Source organism: Leptinotarsa decemlineata, unplaced genomic scaffold, assembly GCF_025532065.1.
Source record: "Leptinotarsa decemlineata unplaced genomic scaffold, Ldec_3_MD MMD2_tig00002974_RagTag_RagTag, whole genome shotgun sequence".
Lineage (NCBI taxonomy): Eukaryota > Metazoa > Arthropoda > Insecta > Coleoptera > Chrysomelidae > Leptinotarsa > Leptinotarsa decemlineata.
The window spans coordinates 3,605,935-3,629,225 of NW_027412578.1; the positions used below are offsets into that span (position 1 = coordinate 3,605,935).

A 23,291-nucleotide genomic window follows, 5' to 3' on the forward strand; every position below is an offset into this window, starting at 1 on the left:
TTTATACTCTCCTAGTTCTGTATCGACTATCTAACTACACGTTTAATTCAATGCATTTTTTAGTCCAGAAAGATGAAAATACACTAAATCGAGAATTAATTAATCAATATTCTACATGACATATAACAGTTCTATTAGTATTTTGATCTAGTGAATGACTCTGAGTGAGTAATAGTGAGGTCACTCATAACAGATAATGCAAAACCGTTTATGCTCTGTTAAACATTTTTTTCCGCTAGCTTACAACCTATTGTTGAAATTTAGCTCATATGCTTGTGTTACGTGAATAATAATAACAATAATAGGTCTTTTACCCCAATCCGATCACATACATAACATAGGAAACGTCAACACTTCAATTTGAAAAGGTTATATTTTTAGGAGTGACTAATTTTTGGGGAAAGATGGAGTAGTAGAATCAACACTTTATTGTGAGATTTTCATTGAACGGTTTTACAAAAACGCAACACCTGCTTCGGGCGTGTCTTCACTAACTATCTTCTACATATTCAATGCTTTATATACCTAATCCTACAATCTGAAGTACCTACATTTCAAGTACCTGAGTTTGTAATGAATTGAATTACCTGAGCTTGTATACCATATTTGAAAAAATATTTAGTAACGGGGAATTAATCAATTCTAATTGGTCATTCAGTAAATTACCCGAATTCTAGAATCTATTAATTTCTAAACATTCTGAAAGATTGAGTTTCAACCTTTTTTCTTCTTAATCGGAATTGGTCTTTCTATTCACAAAACTAGTTCTATCTTCTTTAACTCTTTGGAAAAATGTTCTCCCAGTTTGGCCAATATACAGTTTTGGGTTTCTCTTCGATACTCTGAAAACTCGAAAACATTCAATTAATTCGAAAATCAGTTAGCCAACCATCATGTTTTCTCCAACATCTGAAAGTTTTCTTTGTACTTGTGAAATACGAAAGTGGATTATATCCTGAAAGAATCATTCAATTTGAAGAAAACGGCGAAGTATTAATATCGTCCATGAAGAAATCGGCTTCAAATTAGAAATGGCCTTCAACTCCTGATCAAATTCCATACTCAACGGACGAAACTGTTTAACAAATCCATGAGCCAGAACAAATAGGCCGACGGGAAATTTTTAAAGTAAATGAGCTGCAAGTTTACAGTGGTCTCTTGGCTAGTGTTACTGTTAGTAAAGTTCCTAAGCCTCATTGAGAGATGAAACTTTCAAGATGGCGACTGGGCGCCATCTGGGGAATAAAATTAAACGGAAAGGGGGTCTTGTGACACATCATTTTGAAGCTCCTGGCGAATACTTCACAATCCTAGAATAATATGAAGTCAATATCTTCACCTACTATGAAATGAAGCCCCAGGTCGTCTGTCCATTCCGGAAGAACAGCAAGTGCAAATAATTGGTGAGAAGGTAGTAAATCCTGAACAGTCTACTTATTTCGTCGCGAATGTTTGTGAGGTGTCTCCTTCTACTGTGTGGAGACTTTTGAAGAGGAATAAGTATCATCCATACAAAATTAAAATGGTACACCAATTAACTGAAGATGATCCTGATCGAAGAACAGAATTCTGCGAAATCATGACGGAAACCATTGCAAGGCATCCTATCTCCACAATTTTTGTTTAGGTGAGAATGTACAGTTTTTTAAACAGCAATGTTCATAGACAAAATTACCGTTATTGGAGTGACACCAACCCTCACGTTCTCCAGGAAACACATACCCAATATCCAGAAAAAATTTACGTTTGGGCAGGAATATTGGGAAACCAAATTTTAGCAACTCTATTTATTAATCAAAATTCAACAGGGGAACTATATTTGAATATGCTGGAAACTATTGTTGACCCTCTCATCACTGAAATCGTCGAAGCGAATCCCAATGAATTCGATATGGATATTGTATTCCAACAAGATGGAGCACCACCACATTACTCCAGACAAGTAAGAAACTATTTGGATACAACTTTTCCTGGTCGTTGCGTTGGCCGTCAAGGTCCTACAGAATGGCTAGCCCGCTCGCCAGATTTGGCACCTTTGGATTTTTTTAAAGGGCTATTTGAAGCAAAAGGTGCACGAAACTGAACCTGCTTCAATATTGGAAATACGTCAGAGAATAATAAATATTTGTAGAGATATTGACGTTACTGTGTTTAAAAATGTTCGGCGAGATATATCGGATAGGCTGTTTCTCATATTATGTAGTTAAATGTCAATGTGTTCAGGCACTTATTAAAAGTTCCGCCATTTTGTAGAAGTTGAAGATATTTATATTTTAGGGTTGTGAAGCATTTGTCAGGAGCTTCAAAAAGATGTATCACAAGACCCCCCTTTCCATTAATTTTTTTTCCCAGATGGCGCTCAGTCGCTATCTTAAAAGTTTCATCTGTTAATTTCACTTTAATTTCATTATCCCATTAAAGAAATGCACTGTATATAATGCAAGTATACAATATTTTTGAGGTAAAATTGATTCAGTCATATTTCTTTATGTTACTAATGGAAATAATGCACTGTCCCAATGTTACTCCAATCAATGGAGTAAGATTTGGACGAATTAATTTTTTTAGTAAAATACTAGAGTACTCGTGGAACGCTGATATCTCGTAAATAATATCTAACTCCTTCCTTAATATGAATGAACATGAATTTTCCAAGAATCAGCGATTCTCCATTTCAAAGAAAACCGCCTCGACTTCTCGGAAAACGTGAAATCTTATCAAAACAACGTGCTTATCTTGGTGTTTATGTGTCGACCGTCGGTTGTATAAATAGGTGTACAATGAGTGTGTACGTACGTATGTTTGAAATTTCACATTTTAAACAAAACTGATCCAATTTCAAGATTGTTTGCTTCTGTATTTTTAGGGGCCGTAATGTTCTGTTTCGAAAAGTTTTGTAAACAAAAGCACAACGTTTATTATTCTAAATATGAAGAAATCGGAGTCATGATGATTGTGCATGTGTAGCGCAAGTTTTATTATGGGTTGAAGTTTTTACAGCCTACTTAAAATTGGTAAAACCACATAAAACGGATTCATTAAACAAATGTAACAAAATCGAATCGAAGAATCGCTTTAAAGAAAAATATATTCTCCTTTTTCTTTATTTCACGATCATTTGTAAAACAAAGTTGGGATGGATTTTTTTTAATATTGGTACACCAACTAATCTACATATCCAGTAGAATGAAAATTAAAGCCAGAACATCGAAGAGGTTCAACCCAGTATACCTCGAAATCCACTGTTTAAGAACTCTTCCATTTGGAGAACTCCTTTTATGTAGAATAAACTTTCTGAGAACGTTTATCCAAGTGAATTCAATCGCTAGCGATTCGAATGCAACGTGAATCGCTACTTCCGCACAGACACCGCTCTTAGAGCGCCTTAGGGGTTTTTCTGCGGTGCTTGTGTTTTGTCCTTGTTGTTGTTTTTCGTAAATGGTATAGGTTAGAGTATCCATTGTCTGAAAAGTGTTGATAGAGTCAAAATTAAGAAAAAATGTATCAATGAAATATTAAAAAAAATATTTTCCATAGGCAACAAATTATTTCAACCTAGAAGGGAGATGAATTGATAAAATGGGTTCAAAATGATAATGGAAAAATGAAAAACAAATCACATCTATCCCCTTCACGTTTCGAGATTATTCATAGGTCAATTGGATGAGATGTTTCTTACCTCCTTCGGAGTCCACTAGAAAGGTTGCTATGAGTTGCGTATATCCACAATGACCTGCATGAATGTATCGTTGTCCAACATATTTGCAGTTTCTTTAAACTTCCTTTTGAACCAATCTTCTCCCTGTGGATAACTTCAACTTCGTATCACTTGATGTTATGTTAATGGATTCAAACTTGCTCCGTTTCTCCCGAGCAGCTGGTTTGTTTCCGGTGGGCGTTCATGTGCTTGCCAGTACGGACTTTCGACTGTTGCTTACACCCCTATAGGCTTACACCCCTTGTCACATTCACTTGCTAGAAGATAAATACCATTCTTAAGGTCTTCTGAATATGATGAATTGTTTTGTCAGGTTGCTACGGTGTGGCCGAATCTGAAGCATGTTTTGAAGTTTTGCTCAGACTCATTTCTTCTTATCTTCTCCGACAGTTTTCTAATGTAAGGAAGGGATAGGACTGATTGTGATGGCTTTCTCTTTTTGAGGCCATATTATAACCAAGATCTGTTCTACCAGCTTTTTGGAGTATCCATTATGTTGGAGAAACTTCCTGATGTTGGCTCATGTGAAAACCTCTCATCATGTTACAGAGGCAGAATGCGCGAGTCTCAATGTTTCCTCTTCAGGTGTAAATTGGTGGTAGTTCCATTCTTAATTCTTATTCTGCCGGGTGCGAGTTATTTTTTTGTAGAGAAACATTTTCCACTCGTCGATCATCTTCATCATCACGTCTTGGAACATAGAAGGTATCACACTTTTGATGTACCACAAATAACCGTCCTGTTTCTTTTATTTATAATCACATACCACAAATGTGTAGTCTTTTCGTGGGCTTCCTCAGCAACCAACAGCAGCCAACATATGTTGGCTATGACTGGTGACAGTGAGGATGACAATGCAAATCATCTTCTCAAGTGAAGATTTTTACCCTCTGCTGAAAAAAGCATTTCCGGGCATATTCGGAAGGTAATTTTTGAAGGTCAGTTTGAAGTAACAGTTTTGATAACAGTTTTGAGGTGAAGTTTGGTGGGGTATGTATTGTAAAAAAAGAGGAAGAACAACGAATGAAATATGAGGATTTACTCTCCGACCTTTGCAAATTCTACCCAGACCGTACAGTTGAATTGCTTTTTATCACAGATTTCTTATTGAAATGATACATTCTCTACTCTATGAATTCAAGATCACACCAAGTATTCGCAGTGCGGCAGAAATCTTCATTATGGAAATGTAGAAAACTGTATCACCAGTTTATTGCGGTTAATTGTGACACATAATCCTCAGACCCAATGATCATTTAGCTCAGGTCTGGAAGTGGTCAGTGGTTGATGATACCGGCGAGTTCCACCGATGTATCAGACCTTCATCAACAACACCAACAAAACAAAACCCTTTTTAGGTGAATAAAAGGATGATGTGGCTTCGCAAATTACAAAATAATCAGTTATTCTGCCAAGACAAGTTTAGTCTTCGTGATGTTTTCTTAACAGAGGTGATATGATGCATCCGCATCTAGTTCAACATTGTAATGCGTGGTATTGGTGACCCTTATCAATATGTTGAACTATGACATAATCAAGAAATCTACAAATCCTTGACCTTGTCAGTGGTATTGATTACTATAACGAACGACTCAGCAGATTCTGTGTTCACTGTCACCGAATAAATGCCATCACGAAGAAGTTCAGTTACCCGTAATCAAGAAGTGTTGACACACTGATTTCGTCGGGTTTAAAATTCTTGTCTGACCCACTTAGATGACATCATCTCTTTTAGGAAAGTCTTTGAAAAATCCACTAAAGATTTCTTTTACGTTAGGAAAAGGTAACTGAATCTCAAAATTGTGTAAATAAATTCTGCGCGTTCTGTATATTTTAAGCATTTTGAGAACTTGAAGTACTTTCAATATAATCGAATAATTGTCAGTAATTGAGTAAAAATTACTCAATACCAGCAACTGAATTCAAGTACAAGTGCTTTTTTTTGAATAGGGATAGAAATAAAAAGAGACGTTCCACTTTCAACGTTGAGAACTCTAAAGACTATGTCAAACAACACTAATGTGTACTTCAACCTGTCTGTCTGTTTTAAATCTGTGTTTCCGTTAACCAGCTGTCACACCTCTACAAATGACAACCCTCAGAAGTTGAAACTTGTGCGAGCTAAGGATTGACAAAGTCTTACCTTTTAACGTGTGATTCCTGGCACGGGTTGGACGATAGCAAGTGAAAATCGATCGTTTGCTTAAACCACCGACCAACACGTCAGTCAATTCAAGTGAGTGAACAAAGCACCCACGTCGAACCGCCTGACTACCGATGTATACAATCAATGTATACATTTACTTGCCGGTACTGAATACCGTAGCTCTGCCTGTAACTGAAAAATATGATACAGATTTGAATTTTTAAAAATATGCTACTATTTTTAATGAATTTTCCACTGACCCAGGTAGTGATACAAATAGAGTCGTTTCACTTTTAGCGCTGACAACACTAAAGACTATTTTAAACAACACTAATGACTATTTTAATCGTCGTATTAATTTACTTATCGGTAGTGAATACCGGAGCTCTGCCTGTATTTAAAAAATATGATACAGGGTTTTTTAAAATATTATTACCTCCACAAATGCCCTACCAACTTTTCAACAGTGGAGACGGGAGTGGGTATAAAGAAAGAAGAAAGGAGTAAATTAATTTGCGAATCTTCTATTAATGAAAGTTATGGGAAAGAGAGCGTTGGTAAAGAAAGACAGTTATTTTTTTAACAATAATAGAAGGTAAAGAAAAATGGTAACGAAGATTGTCAGTTCTAACTTCCGTGACCAATCTACGAAATTTGATTTATTCACAAGGAAAAATAAATTATATTAAAATGAAGGATTTTGTCACAATTATTTCTTCGTTGTCTGATTCAACTGATGAATTATCTACCCTCTAGTATGCATAAAGTCGGTTTACAGTTGCTCAAAGGTAGCAAAGGTTTTAAAATTTCAACACAATACACTAAACTAATATAATTGATACTGAGTAAAAGTGGATACTTTTCTTCTAGATGAAGTGGGTTACGCAGTTACGCTGACAGTTTTGGTAGTGTTACTTCTGTGATGCCAATACGTCCCGTTTAGACCAAAATGAACGATAAAAAGGAACAATATTACCTTCTTTGAGTAATGAGGCGTACGATCATCCGCTCTTATGTCGCTACCAACAGTGGTGAGTCATCTAGGTGTCCAAGAAGTGGAGATTCGCCAACCGCTATTCTCACAGTTGGGGAGATTTTAAGGTCGTTATCAGTTAGCAACGAACAAGCAAATGGAAAATGAACGACTAAAAATTCATACACGTCTGAACATAATTTCTTGCGAGCAAGAAGGTCGTATCAATAAAACACAAAATGTTTGTTCATACCTGAGATGGAGTGTTGCCTTTGAGATGTCCGAGTTCTTCGACAATGTAAACTTAAATTTGAAAGTTTTGAGTAATTCCTGCATAAATCCTACGACAGTAGATAATTGATTATCTTCCTTGAGATAAATCAATTGTCGATTCAGGAATACTTTCAAACCTTCTTTCAAATCTGCAAAATTGCGATGTTCTTCCCGTGTCTGGTCCGAAACCAAGAAAAGAAGGAAGATACGTTTTGTTTCTGAAGTTTCCAAATGTCGAAATGACATGAACTGTCATAAAAGACAGATGAATTATTTGTAGAAAAAAACGATATCTTATAAATAAACTTTGTGAACCTGCCGATTCCAGCAAAGATACGAAGGCCCGTTTCATATTCCTGGCATATACAGGGTCATAATAAATCGTAATACGAAATGAAATATTTTTGTTATATTTTGAGTAAACTATGAACTATGTGGAATTTTATAGACTTTCCCTTTCTCCATTATAAAATCTACGGGGGGTTTACTAAAAATTGAGGTAGTGATTTTGAAACCGTAACAATATGCTGCTACTCTTCCTGCATTTTCCACTGACCCAGGTAGAATACAAATAAATAGAATACAATAATTCCTTTTTCATTAGTCGTATTCAGTTACTTCCCGGTTATAATTAGCGTAGCTCAGCCTGTATTTGAAAAAAAAGATACAGGGTTGATTTTTCAAAAATATTCCTGAGTTTTCCACTGAATCACGTATAGATACGAATAAAAAGAGTCGTTTCACTTTTACCGTTGACAACCATCAATAGTATTTCAAACAACACCAATTACTATTTCAATCTTTGTATTCTTCAACTTCAAGGTACTGAATACCGCAGCTCTGCCTGTATTCAAAAAGATATGATACAGAGTTGATATTTCAGAAATATGCCACTACTCTTCCTGCATTTTCCACTGACCCAGGTAGAGATGCAAATGAATAAAGTTATTCCTCATTCAGCGAAGACAATACTAAAAACTACTTCAAACAACACTCGGTACTAAATACCGTAGTTCTGCCTGTATATGAAAAGATTTGATACAGGGATGATTTTTCAAAAATATGCTGCTACTCTTCCTGCATTTTCCACTGACCCAGGTAGAATACAAATAAATAGAGTCGTTCCACTTTTAGCGTTGACAACACTAAATACTATTTCAATCGTCGTATTCTGAGAGCAATTCTGGCGCTTTTACATCGCCGACCTTGTTGAATCGCCAAAGGTTAGCTCGAGCCGACGAGAAATTATTGTGTGCGAGACTCAATGACCCCATGTTGCTATTTAATTCCCTAATAAATCTCAGCGATGACCTCACATCAGTAACGTGGATCAAGGGGGACAACCGACAACAATAGAACCGATGCGATGTGCTGAACAGACAGTTGTTAAGATGATTACAAAAAAACAGTGGCTGAGCTGCCTATATGAAATACAGGCAGCTCAGGAGTCAATCGAAAAACTGAATAGTTAATGACGAGGTTAATGGTCACCTCAACAAAATTAAATTTTCTGCATTTGAACTCAGACATTAAAGGTTTGGCTTGAAGTGTTTGGCTTTCTACGACTCCATCTTGATACAAAAAAAGAGATGATGGGATCTTCCAAAGAAAGGAAGAAAGTAATCAATTTGAAAATAAGTAACTCTATATATGGATGTGTGGATCATGCAAAGAAGTAACTTTCCGACACAAACTGAAAGAAAGTCCTCCTGAAACAGCTACTTTCATATAAACATTGAATTACACGGAAGAAAAAAATTCTTTCAAAACAAATACTTCTATATGAACACTGAATTATACAGAAGATACTTTTCTCTAGTCAGTTTGTATTTCAAACATTCGTTGTGGAATAAAATCAGATGTCATTCACAAGAGTTCTACTTTAAATGAATGGTAACAAATTGCACTTACATGGAATACTGTCATCCTCACTGATTTTATTCCACAACGAATGTTTGAAATATAAACTGAGTACAGAAAAGTATCTTCTGTATAATTCAGTGTTCATATAGAAGTATTTGTTTCGAAATATTTTTTTTCTTTCGTGTAATTCAATGTTTATATGAAAGTATTTGTTTCAGGAGGACTTTCTTTCAGTTTGTGTTTGAAAGTTACTTCTTTGCATGATCTACACATCCATATATAGAGTTACTTATTTTCAAATTAATTACTTCCTTCCTTTCTTTGGAAGATTCCCTCATCTCTTTTTTTGTATCAAGATGGAGTACTAGAAAGCCAAAAACTTTCTTTTCCAAAAAATTATTCACTCCTAAAAATATAACCCCTTCAATTCAATTGAATGTGTTCCAAAAGTAACCAGAAATGTGATTTTCTGTTTCTGAGATCACCACCGGCTTTCCAGTGGTACCACTATTGTGGTACCACTGGAAAGCCGGTTATTATATGGTTTCCTGAAAACTGGCGAACCAAAATGTCAAAATACGAACCGATGTTTTTGTTGTGGTGAGCATAACAAATGACAGGATGATTGTGACAAGGCATCCTCGTTAATTTCATATTGTTTTGATAAAAATACAAAAAAAAATCAGCATTTTTTTATTTCGGACTTCTATTAGGTATCTAATATGATATATGAATTGATTCGAAAGCCTTGAAAGAATCTATAAAAATAATTTAAAAAATAGATAAAAATGACAATTAATTAGGCAAAAACTGAACTTACAATGAAATAAAATACAAGCAACAATTAAAAATTGAACTATTAAAAAGAAATGAAAATTAAAAATTATTAACAAGAAATCAAAATTAAAAATTAAAAGATTCCAAGCATCACCCTAAGACGATTGTGGATACTAACAACCGAAACGGCGTGAATTAACATGGCTTGAAATGACTACCATCATCAGTGCCACAATTTTAAATTACGCTCCTGTCGTTACTTCTTTTGTAAATTGTTTCGATTTTTTCATAATATAATTCAGACAACCCAATAAATTCGACAGGTAGCTACCCTGACAATGAAAATTGGTAATTTTTCGTTTGGGAAATTTTTGTATTGACGTAATCCTTCTTTAAATGCTTATTTCTCCCTAATTAATTATAATTAGTAATATTTTTGTAATTCTCAATCCTGGAAGTAAAGAAAATATCAAAATTGGTCAAAATTCGATTATTGTATAATGTGGTATGATCAAATAGCATCTCAACTCATTTACCATCCTAAACGCGTAGGCTTTGCTTGGTTTCTATGGCGTTGTTGATACGTGTTGAGAACTATCAGACGTTTATGAACATACCAAAGATGAATTCAAATGATGAAAGGAATGATATGCTATTCAGTTATGCAAAATCAAATAGAAATTCTCTTTTGGCAAGAAATATGTATATGTTGAGCTATACTCGAATCGTTGAATTCCGAACATTCAAATATTTAGATGATTAGAAAGAAATTTAGGGACTATGGTGCATTTGACAGAAAGAAAACAAGAAAATGTATGGTTACTGGAAGTGCGAGGAATGAAATAAATGTTACGGGTAAGTAAATATTACCACATAAAAATTTACATAGTGAAAACATCTTGTTTTTTAAATTTAGGATTGGCCAGGTACAAAAATTATGCTAATCAAGATTGTTCTTTACGATAAATTGCACACGAAATAGGGATTTTTGTAAAATTCACTAGAACAATTTTGAAAAAGAACAAATATAAATGCTACAGGATATGCAAAGTTCATCATCTTAATGAAAAGGATTACGGAAGGAGAGTACTTTGCGAAGTGGTTAAGAGCTAGAAATAAGGAAGTTGGAAATATTTGTAAAAAATAATATGGACGGACGAATCAAAATTCACCAACAATAGTTGGTTTAACATGAATATCCATAGGTGGAATAATACAAGTTCATAATACAATAAATTGTTTCTCTGTTTGATTGTTGTCACTGATTATGGTCGTTATTTTAAATGAAACGCTATAAAAATATCGAATGTGATATACCCTTGTATTTTGAATTTATCGCTTTATCAATATCTGTAATAAAAAAGACAGGTCAGGTTATCGAATGTTTATTATTACATCGTCATAGTACACTTCTGATACAATAACATTTTCCTTTTCCATTTTTTGATATTCTCCGAAATAACAATTCCATTCAAAAAAAACAAAAAACAGCGTTCTTAGTTTTTCCCGTATAACTCGAGAATGACGAGAGTCTCCGTAAATTTTCTTCGACCATTGTATTGAACCCGATGGAAGTTACTTTTTTTTCCAATCAATCGTCTTCGTACCTGTACGGTTTAGAATATAGCAATGTTACCACATGATAAAAGAAACGGCCTGTATACAATCATTTCAAACAAGAGAATGATCAATGATCAACATTATTCAGTTTTTTTTAGCTGTTGGTTTCCTCGCCATTCTGGAAATATGTTTCTTTATTTACAACAAAACTGTAGCACATTCATACATCAATGGTGCTGTGTTGAGAAGTATTTTTTTTCCAGAAAACAACATTCTCACAATTATCCCATGCATTCATTACGACTCATTCTTTGCTTTCCTTTTTTATACTCTGACTTACGGAATGATCTAATTTAACATCAATTACTACTTCCTGTAAATGGTAATTGACCAATGTGTCGATAATTAATATTTCTCCGCTCCCAAGTAGCCTCCAGCAACCAATAAATTAATATAATCGTTTCAAATAAGTATTATAATTATAGAATAATAATTTTGCACTCCTGTGCAAATATTTATTGAGCTTTTAAATGATATAGAATGCAGTGGGAAAATTAAGAATAACTTATTTTATTTATAAGGGTTTTTTGCTGTTGGAAACAACTTTATTTCAGAAGATTTTTCTTTTATTCATCATTGTAAGATAACAAAAAATAAATACATTATCAAAATTTGTTTTAAGCCTACTACCCATTACGTTGCTGATTCTACGCCTATGAGAAATGACACAATGCAGTCGTGATTTAAATGATTTGATTGAATAAACTAGGTCTTCTCACGGCATAAAAGGCCAATAATATTAATTTATTTCAATGTGAGGATATGAGATTGTTACAGCAGTGTCACAACTCAGGAAATTGATTATAATTGAGTTTTATGTTGTCATATTGTGATCAATTCATTGGTAATTCGAGAGAGGCGGAGTAATATCGAATTTTCTAGAGGGGAAATGCATCTTCAGTGCTTACGTACAGTGAGGCAGTGTCTACATGTAATAAATTGTGTTTTGATTTCTTGAATTAATTGTTGAGAGTTGATAAATCAAATTGATCTGTTGCTTATTTATTATTGATTTGTCCAATAAGCAAAAATTGACATTACTGACTTTCATAGATATGATTTTTATATTTGTAGCTGAATTTTCTGATACTGACTTCGTTATACCCAGCACATTGAACGTCTGCACCCGTTTGTGGTAATCGGAATGTTGTTGATAGGTACCAACGGAATTGTTATATTTTTTATTACTTGGTAGGTCCAGTGTAGTACCTACACTATACTTTTATTTCGGCTACATTAATAATTTTAAAATTACCATAATTGTTATTTTGCAATAAACACCCTGTATAAATGTTTAGTAACTTTCAGGAATGCCTAGAGGTCCGCTACTGTAAAATAACTACCCTGTCGATAAGCTTATTGAACAGTTTCAGAAGAGACTTCAGGGGATCAGGGATAGTATCCCCAGAAAGCAAACAGCAAGTACAAGCAATCTCTGATATTGAAGTTTTACTTGAAAATCTAAATTTCTTTGAAAACAATATGAATAGTCACGTCATGGGGTAAAAAAAATGGCATGGAGTCTGTAAGTAATGACGTAACAGAATTGACTGCAAGAGTCAATAGATTATTAATCCAAAGAAACTATAATTATCTTGTTACTCACGGCTTTAATGAGGGAGATTCCAATCCATTCGATATAATTTCGAATTTTGTCAGCTAAAACGTCAGATATATTGACTAGGTAAAAAATCCCTCAAACAAAGGAACCAAGGCCACTAGTAATTTCGTTCTGCTGCCGTTGGACGAGAAATTCAATATTTAACAACAAGAAAAATGTTAAAGTAAAATCTGTTATGATCTCGGAGCTGCTTACTGTAGATACCTTCAATTTATTCAAGAAGGTTCGAGCTCATTTTGATAAATCATTTTGGAGTTTCAATGGGCTTGTTTATGTGGACGTCAAAGGCTAGAGAAAACTTTAAAGATGTGAATTTGATCTTGATAAACTTCTTATACAATCATGACATCCTTTATTGGTAACTTGATGACCATATTATTATTATTTTCAGTTAGCCCACTATAATTCAATCTTTTTATATGTTTAAGAGTCTGCTGGAAATATATGGCTATGGTATCGCTTTATTTTTATTTACTTCATCTTTTGAATCGCATTGATTTCTCTTGTAGGTTAAGGAAAAATAGCTGAATAGTTTTTCAGTTTTTTTCTCTTCCTGTGATTGGCTTTTGATTCATCATTTTATTCTCTATTTGATCTGTTACAAAATATGAAACTAATAATTTCCTTTATATTTCAAGAAACTTTGAACAATAGCGATCTCTTAGTGAGAACTTGAGGAATTCTAAGCATGAATATATTATAGAATGTATTTTTGATGTGTCCAACATTTATGGAATTACTTGGTATAGTCATTATACTTTAATCCATCACGCATATTACATTATACGATATGCATTCTGAACTACTCTCTCCCATTTATTTCACTAGGACTATAGTTAAATCTCCGACAAGTACGCCTCTGTAGATTTGTGACCCGTATCTAGATCTGTATTCTGTATCTGTAGAGTAGGGAGAGTGAGTGTAAGCCCACAGCAGTTAGACCACATGTGACCCTTTGTACATCCTCCCGAAGAGTTGTACTCCCAGGTCATCGTCCATCCTGTCCTTTCCAGGAAGGTGGACAGGTCACTGGGAGACATCTCCTTTATATCGACAGGTGTAGGCCAAGACTCGCCGAACACACACTCTCTTATTGACGATAACTCCGGGCACTCGCATAGGACATGCCTGACAGTCTCATTTTCCTGTTCACACATCCTGCATAGAGGTGTGTCCACTAGCCCCATATTACCGAGGAGTATCCTCAGTTGACAGTGGCCAGTCAGAAATGCTACTGTTAAGCGTAGATTTTTCCTGGTCATCGCCAGATATTTCTTCGGCGCCAGCTTCCCAGGGTCGCCCAAGGTGATCCTGGCAAGATTGCATCCTTTGATTTCATCCCATCTCTTTAGGGATTGAGCATGGGTGTGACGTTTGGCTAGTTCCGCAATTGTCGAAGTCATCAGGCCGTAGGTGCCACCGGGTCCTAAAATTCTTATTCCAGCTGCTTCTTTGGCTAATTAGTTGGAAATTCGATTACCTTTACTCCTGTCGTGGCCTTCAACCCACCTCAGGATAATGTTATTTTCTACTACAGAGGCTTTGGCTAAATCTTGGTGAAAGTCTAGTACTAGCCCTGAGATTACACGTTGTCTGTTCAAGGCTAGTAGGGCTTGTCTGCTGTTAGTGCAGATTGTTATGTTATTGCGAGAAATTCCTTTCCTGGTTGTTTATTTTGTGGCGATTGAGATACCAGCCAGTTCTGTTTGGATCACGCTGGTATTTGTTCCCATTCCCCACTTAATCATCAGGCTTAGTGATCTGGAGTACACTCCACGTCCTTAGCCTTCTTTGGTTTATGAGCCATTTGTATATATGCGTATTGCATTTTATTCTCTATTCGATTTGTTAAAAAATATGAAACAAATAATTTCTTTTACATTTCATGAAACTTTGAACAATAGCGATCTCTAAGTGGGAACTTGAGGGAATCCAAGCATAGCTATATTATTAAATGTATGTTTGATGATCCCAACATTTATAGAATTACTCGGTATAGTTATAATCTTTTAATCCATAACGTATATTACATTATACAATATGCATTCTGAACTACTTTCTCCCTTGTATTTCACTAGGACTATAATAAAATCTCCCACAAGTACGCCTCTGTAGATTTGTGACCCGTAGTGAACTTCAAATTTGGTCATCCTTGTTGATTTCGCGAATAATTAGGGTTCCTTCCTACACGTGCAGTGATGTAATCCACTATCTCGTGTGTCGTACTCATCGCTTTCATTTTTTATACTCTATGTTTTTGCGCACTTTCAATGGCAATTGAAACAATGAACCGCTTTAATTCAAAACGTAATTAGTGACCGGTCATCGCAGTCATTTGTAAAAAATAGAAATTACCGAATTCTCTCATTCACACCACAGTTTATATCTCAAGACTACCGCATGGAAGACCACAATTATATATTATTATATTGTAAACCATAAGCCACCGAAAAAAGTATCATTAGTAAGTCTATCACGTTTATTTTTGATTGTGGCTTTGGAAACTGGAAATGAAATCACGTATGATATAACGTAACGATAGTAAAAAATGTAAATTTGGTCAGCCAGAGACTTAAAATCGTTTTATCTGTTACCTTGAAGCTAAACGAGCTCTCTCTAAATCATTATTTCATTATTTGTCAGTGATCTATATGCGAATATTATCATGGTTTATCAGGTGTACAAACGGAAATTGGAGGAAAGAGGGCCAAGGTTGCTGACTGTAAAAATGAATTCATCGACAAATGTATTAGTAGCCGAGTATTCATAATAACTTTAACAAGAAATATCCAATACATATACCAAACTCCATATTTCAAACTTTGTCTTAAAATATGCAAAATATTGAAATTGATCATAATTTTATTGTCTAATGGAGTGATCGAATGTTCCTCCTGACGAAAATCAAGTAGTTTTCATGAAAGAGCATTTTAAACTTATCATTTCGACCTTTTTCTTTAAAAAATTATTTAAATACTTAAAAAAGAGGAATGAAATAATGCATTCAACATTTAAAGGGATTCGTTTCTATTTCACCATTTGGCAACATCGGTTATAGCTAATATTACAATGAATCTGTTACCTGCATGAGACAAACAAAGATGACATATTTCAGAGGCGTGCTGTTCTGTTTACTTAGGTTCCGAGTTCCGATACATTCTGTGATATATGACATTTTGTGCACCTAACCTATTTTCCTCTATATATAAAAATAAATAACAAAACAACTGTTAAATATTACTGGAGTTTTTTCCCAACACCAAATCGTTATTTTTACACCTCGACACGTGTTTCGATCACCAAGTGATCATCTTCAAGAGGAAGATAAAATGAAAACTCCAGTAATATTTATTACTACACCAAAGGTTCCAAACAGTACATCATAAAAACAACTGTTGTTTATGTGGCTTGTGGAGGTATTATTGAACTATAATTTATATTTTGCCTTAATTGTCGATTCATAAAGATAATTTTCCTATTTTAAAGTAGAATATCTAGGTACGTATAAATTATTTCTAGGCGCTGTTGCCAATATGTGAATTAGAAACAAATCCCTTCAAAAATCAAAACCCAACATTTGAAACATTAATTTGGATACTTTTCGAAGTGAATTTGAAAAACTCATGAATTAAACTCAACTTGAACATTCCCCATTAAGATACATTTACAACCCTTAGGTCTTTCCAAACTGAGTAACTTTCAGGGCAACCAGATATACGTCATGTTTGCAAAAAATGATATTTTGTCACTGAAGATGAAGAAGTGGATGTATCAAAAACCTTTTTTTAAGTTTTAGAAATCGATACATTGGGTTTTTCTCAAAAATTCTTCTAATAAACAAGGTAGAAGGGTGGTGTATCAAAGTTAGGTTTTTAAAATGTACGGATATACAGTGCATTTCTTAAATCCCCTCTTTTTATTTTTTGAACGGGTCACCTCAAAAAATTGAAATTTGGGATAATGAAATTAATACATGAATACTTTATTTTGAAGTGAAATTGACAGATGAAACTTTCAAGCTGGCGACTGGGCACAATCTGAAAAAAAAAATTAAATAGAAAGGGGGGTCTTGTGACACATCATTTTGAAGCTCTTGACGAATACTTCACAACTCTAGAATATGAAGTCAATATCTTCACCTACCACAAAATGGTGGAACACTCAATAATTTCCTGAAGACAAACACTTTAATATCGATATTTCTAGAAATATTCCTTTACATCTGCCATATGGCAATTCCAACAACCTGATGAGGTTTGTTAAGTTATTTTTTGTTCATGAAAACGACAAAAAATGTCAGTATAACAATTAACATCATTGTTCAGTTAGAATATTCTCATTTAGTTTTCAGTTTTATAACAATCTCTAAAATGGTCAATTATCGTCCATTGAAAGAAAAACGTTTTCCGAATCGTCTTATCTGTAGAAAATATTTGAGGGAACTTGTGTTCAAATTTACAACTACCGGTCATGCGTCCATTCCGGCAGAACAGCAAGTGCAAATAATTGGTGAGATGGTAGTAAATCCTGAACAGTCTACTTATTCCGTCGCGAATGTTTGTGAGGTGTCTACTTCCACTGTGTGGAGACTTTTGAGATGACCCTGATCTACACAATATTTGTTTTAGAGACGAATGTACATTTTTTTTAAACAACAATGTTCACAGATAAAATTGCCGTTATTGGAGTGACACCAACCCTCACGTTTTCGGGGAAACACATACCCAATATCCAAAAAAAATTAACATTTGGGCAGGACTATTGGGAAACCATATTCTTGGACCTTTATTTATTGATCAAAATTTAACAGGGGAACTGTATTTGAATATGCTGGAAACTACTGTTGACCCTCTCATCACTAAAATCATCGAAGCGAATCCTAATGAATTCGATATGGATATTGTAACGATAAGATTGGAACCTTTGGTGTGAAAGTTGAATAACTTTTTTTTGCCTTTTGGATTACCAAGACTAGACTAGAAAACATAGAAAGGTCGGGGATTTACGAAATCAGTTGTCAAGATTGCAACAGCAAATACATCTGCCAGATCCGACGAGCAATTAAAACCCGCTTCAAGGAGCATTGTTCACACATGAAATACATAAAGATAGAAAAATCCACTGTCCCCCAACATGCTCTAGATAAGGACCACGGAATTGGTGAAAACAATCTGAAACTGATTAAGCATGTGCATGACATCAGGCTACTCGATGCATGTGAGAGTCTAGAAATACCAAAATGTAAGAACAGCATGAATGGCGATAAGGGACCCATCCCGTTTAGCCCGCTTTTTAATCTTCTTTTAGGAAGAGAATAATTACTAAGAACTTGCAGGTAGATAATTACCGAGAAATTCCTTATTGGACTTCAGGTATACAACCTCAGGTAACAAATTTTAGTGTATAAGGATTAACCAGACTAGACTAAGTATCAATTTTCTGCTCCTGAAGATGCTAACTTTGTTGGCGAAACGCGCGTCGAGTGCAAAAATATCAGTTTGGTGTTAGGGCAATTGATCTAAAAAAAAGTTATGGATATTATATTCCAACAAGATGAAGCACCACCACATTACTCCAGACAAGTGAGAAACTATTTGGATACTACTTTTCCCGGTCGTTGGATACGTTGTCGAGGTCCTACAGATTTGACACCTTTGGACTTTTTTTATGGGGCTATTTGAAGCAAAAGGTGTACTAAACTGAACCTGCTTCAATATTGGATATACGGCAGAGAATAATAATTTTTTGTATAGATATTGACGTTACTGTGTTCGGAAATGTTCGGCGTGTAATATCGGATACGCTGTTCATATGTCAAGAAGTTCAAGGCAACCATTTCGAGCATCATCTGAACTGACCTCAAGCTTATTACCTCATATTATGTAGTTGAATGTCAATGTATTCAGGCAATCATTAAAAGTTCGGTCATTTTGTAGTAGTTGAATAAAATGACATTATATTCTTGGGTTCTGAAGCATTTGTCAGGAACTTCAAAAAGATGGCGCCCAGTGTCGCCATCTTGAAAGTTTCATCTGTCAATTTCACTTCAGAATAAAGTATTCATGCATTAATTTCATTATCTCAAATTTCAATATTTTAAGTTGACCCATTCAAACATTAAACATTAAAGAAATGCACTGTATACAGTGTGTGTCGTATCGAACTTCCATTAGAAGTTTGAGATGAAGGAGTGGAGGCATCAAAAAAGTTATTTTTAAGCTTTAGAAATCAATACATTGGGCTTTTCTTAAACATTCTTCAAATATACAAGGCTAACCAGTAGAAGCGTGGTGTATCAAAATTAGGTTTTTAAACTGTAGGTACCGATAAATATTGCTTTTGAAAATCGGATTCCTTCAGAAAAGAACTATTGCAAAATATAGTTTTCTATACCAAACTTCAAAAGGTTCATCTATTCAATTCAACTATTTTCTATGGAAACTCATTTGAAGAGTTTGTTGTAATGAAGATGTTTCTCCATCATCGAATAATAATTTGGTGAGTTCCAGGAAAAAATTGAATGACAAAATCGATTTTTACATGAAATGGTTTCATATGTTAATGCTTGCATCTTTGGGCCTTCCCTGGCATTTTTTATGTATTTGTTTCAAGTATCAGCCGATTCCATCCCATATCGGATGGCATATATTTCACTTTGTGATTAGGTGGCACTTTCCCAGAATTTATTCCCCAAAAAGGTTTAAAATTAAGGTGCCAAAACCAGTATATGATAGTGAAAATACATTTATGATGATTTAACTCCTAACTTTTTGATTACAAATCATTATTTATATTATTTTTACTTTTCTAAATAACACTTCAGAAGTATAATCCGTGCAAACGCTAAAAGATCTGCAGATACTTCATTTTTTACGTTTTGTTCTGAATATCTGGTTGAAACAAGGATGGACAAAGATTTATGTAGTTCCAGGATTGAATCTTCAGAATGACTGCAGTGGCAGGTTATTTGATATTACTTTCAGTTGAGATCAACGTCAAGTAGTTGGGGTGTGTTTTAGTAAATATGAAATTTAATCTCCTTCGAAACAAGTAAATATTAAGTGTTGACTGGCGACCGAAATATAAACGACATTCAAATACGAGTTTCATACTTGACAATCCACTGAATCCCACTGGAATCCATAATTTAAAATGTACACACTTACCCACTTATTTTCAATATTTGTCTCAAAGTTACATACCTGAAAAAAGAGAAACAATATTAGAGATTTGTTCTAATTTCCCACAAATTCATTTTGTTCCAATAAAACAGAACTCTCATTAAATCAGTGAATAAATGAACATCGGAGTCTACATACATTATCAAATTCAAAAGTTAAATATAAAATTTATTACGAAAACATTGGCTCTCACTCCAAATAACGGACAACGAAAAAATCAGATGATACCAGGGCTCAAAAGCATTGCATTTATGATTTTATACGTGAAAGTGCTATTTGGACAGACAGACAGATTCGTTTCAAACAGGACCGATGATCAGTGCTGACGATCTGTGGACCGTGGGTTTCGGTCAAGCCCGTGGCTGATGCGGATCTTCGATCGAAGTACAAGCGACTGATTTTCACAAGGCGGCATAGAATCTGATGCAGTATTGTCTCTGAACAAATTATCGTTGTTCTTTGTGACGGTTTGTGCACTGTGCAGAGAACAAGTATGTCACTCTTCTAGTAACTTTTCATTAACTGTATAAGAAAGAGTAAAGAGGAAAACATTAAAAAACCAATTTTTCAAAAGCTTTTCAACTTTTTGCATACCTATTTATTTGACTAATTTTTAACTTGAGAAATTCATAAAAAATATGATTCGATTGATAGAACCATATGAGACCTGCTGTCGCCCTGGTTTGGGCGCCCTGAAGATCTTAAAGAGTCCAAAACTTTGGGTATTCTTGTTGTTGATGGTGCAATTTGTTAAATTAAGATGAGAACATCCGAATGGATCTTCTCTCGCAAATTTGAAATAATGATAACGATCTCACGTAATTTTTTTTAACTATTATTTTTTTACACAAAGGGGCAGTGCCTTGACGCTGTGTACTTCTCAAATACATGATAATAACTGACAGTACGCGAAAACGTGAAAACTAATTTTCTAAATAGTGACTCTTTTTTAAGGAAAAAACACAAACACTACAGGAATATCCTTAAGGCGCTCTATGAGCGGTGCCTGTGCGAAAGTAGTGATTCACGTTGGATTTGAATCGCTGAAGATTAAATTCATTTGGGAAAACGTTCTCAGGAAGTTTATTCCACATAAACACAGTTCTCCGAATGAAAAAAAAATCGAAACAGTGAAGTTTGAGGTGTATTGAGTCGAACCTCGAAACAATGAAAAGTTACAGTCAGTCGCGTATTTATAATATGTACCGGTCTAGGTGTAATCAAATGTGCCTCCTGTGAAAGTATCTATCAGAAAGTGACAAATCTCCAACCTTTCTTCGATGTTACAGACTATCAAGGTTGCAAGTGATATTCGTGTCTCCAATCAGGCGGATGGTTCTGTTCTGGATAGAATCAAGCAGCTTCAGGGTATGCTTAGGGGTGGAGCTCCATACATGAAAACAATACTCTAAAGAATGTCTAATCCTATCTTTATAAAGCATCAAAAGTTTCTGAGGTGTGTACAGTTTTCTGGTTCGGAACAGTGTTCCAAGTTTTTGAGAAGCAGTCTTTGCAATTGCAGCAACATGATTATGCCACGACATATTGGTGTCCATTTCAACCCCCAAAAAATTAATCGAAGCAGAAAGCGGAATTGTCTGTCCTGACATTATTATATCCGGTTCGGAGACATTTATCTGTTTTGGGAAAACCGTTGCCTGGATTTTCGTGGAATTGAATTGAACCTCGTTACTATTTTTCCAATTCGAAACCATATCTAGATCATCATTAAAATATGAATCCTCCTGCTGCCGGTAAAGATGTGCATCCGCAGTTGATGTTCTGGAATCCAAATGGAATGTCGAGACAAGTGTACTGTCGTCAGCAAACCAATATATTGGATTCTTGTTTTTTTTCCAATAAGTCATTGATGTACAATAAAAAGAGGGTTAGAGAAAATATGGATACCTGCGGAACACCAGCGTAGATGGTAACAGTATCTGAGAGATATCCATCGACAGCCACTTGCAGGGACCTTCTTTCAGGAAGCTGGAGAGCCATACACAAAAATGATCCGACAAACCATAGCATCGAAGTTTGACCAGGAAACCCTCATGCCAAACACGGTCAAAGGCCTTAGAAATATCAAGCACAACAGCTCTTGACTCTCCATGTTTCTCTATTACGTTATTCCAAATATGGGTGGCATACGACAGAATATCGCCTGTTGATCTTTGTTTCCGAAAACCATATTGATGGTCACTCAAGATGTTGAAGCCTTCCAAAATATTTGAGGATATGGTGGTTAACGACTTTATCCATGATTTTTGATATCACTGCGATAGCAAAGCGACTGGTCTATAATTATTTATGAGATTTTTGTTGCCCCTTTTGGGAATAGACTGCACGCGAGCAATCTTTCAACAAGATCCAAGAAATACAATATTTCGGAGTAAAATCTCGAGAATGAATGGAACAAACTTCTCACGCCACCCCAACCCCTATTCTTCTCTATTTAGTTTGATCCATACAAGTTCTGCTCTGCCATTTTCTATGTTCACTTTTCTGCGCCTATCATCAACCCGTTCTATGTATTTTGTTTTACATCTTTTCCATCTTTAGTTGCTGTTTCTAACATTGCTTCAATCTTCTGCCTGTATAATTCTTTCACTTTATCATTCTTTATTTTGCTTATACGTAATACGTAAGACATCATCTTGGAAAATATACCTTCTGAACAATCACGGTTCAGACCGGGACACAGTTATGCTAAATCCTTACTTAACATTGTTGATGATATTATTAGAGAGACAGATGGAAGAAAAACAACTGTTCTTATTCTCTTAGATTATTCAAAAGCATTTGATACGATAAACCACGAAATTTCACTCTCTATTTTACACTTTATAGGTTTTTCGGACAGTGATATTAGTCTTATGTGTAATTATCTACAGGATAATATGTAAATAAGTAAATATGTGGATACAGCTGTGGGTCAGTCAGCAAGAGAAAATGTCACTTGTGTGGTTCCACAAGGATCTATACTTGGCCCCGTATTATTTAATATATACACGAGTAATTTCATTTCGAGCATTACAACTTGTGAAGTCCACGCTTATGTTGATGATACACAGCTGTATCACTCATTCGCTCCAGAAGATTGGTTTGAGGCACAAAAA

The 23,291-nt window shown here is 34.9% G+C and overlaps 1 protein-coding gene and 1 long non-coding RNA gene across 6 annotated transcripts in view; both read right to left on the reverse strand.

Annotated features, from left to right (window-relative positions):
- The window catches only part of raw (NDT-like domain-containing protein raw), a 245,932-nt gene that overhangs the window by 99,650 nt on the left and 122,991 nt on the right, over positions 1-23,291 (reverse strand). The window lies entirely within an intron of this gene.
- On the reverse strand, positions 411-9,026 carry LOC141483075 (uncharacterized). Its single transcript, XR_012465890.1, has 2 exons — positions 7,091-9,026; positions 411-7,009 (listed from the first exon to the last, which is right to left on the reverse strand). It is a non-coding gene; the product is annotated as an uncharacterized lncRNA (long non-coding RNA).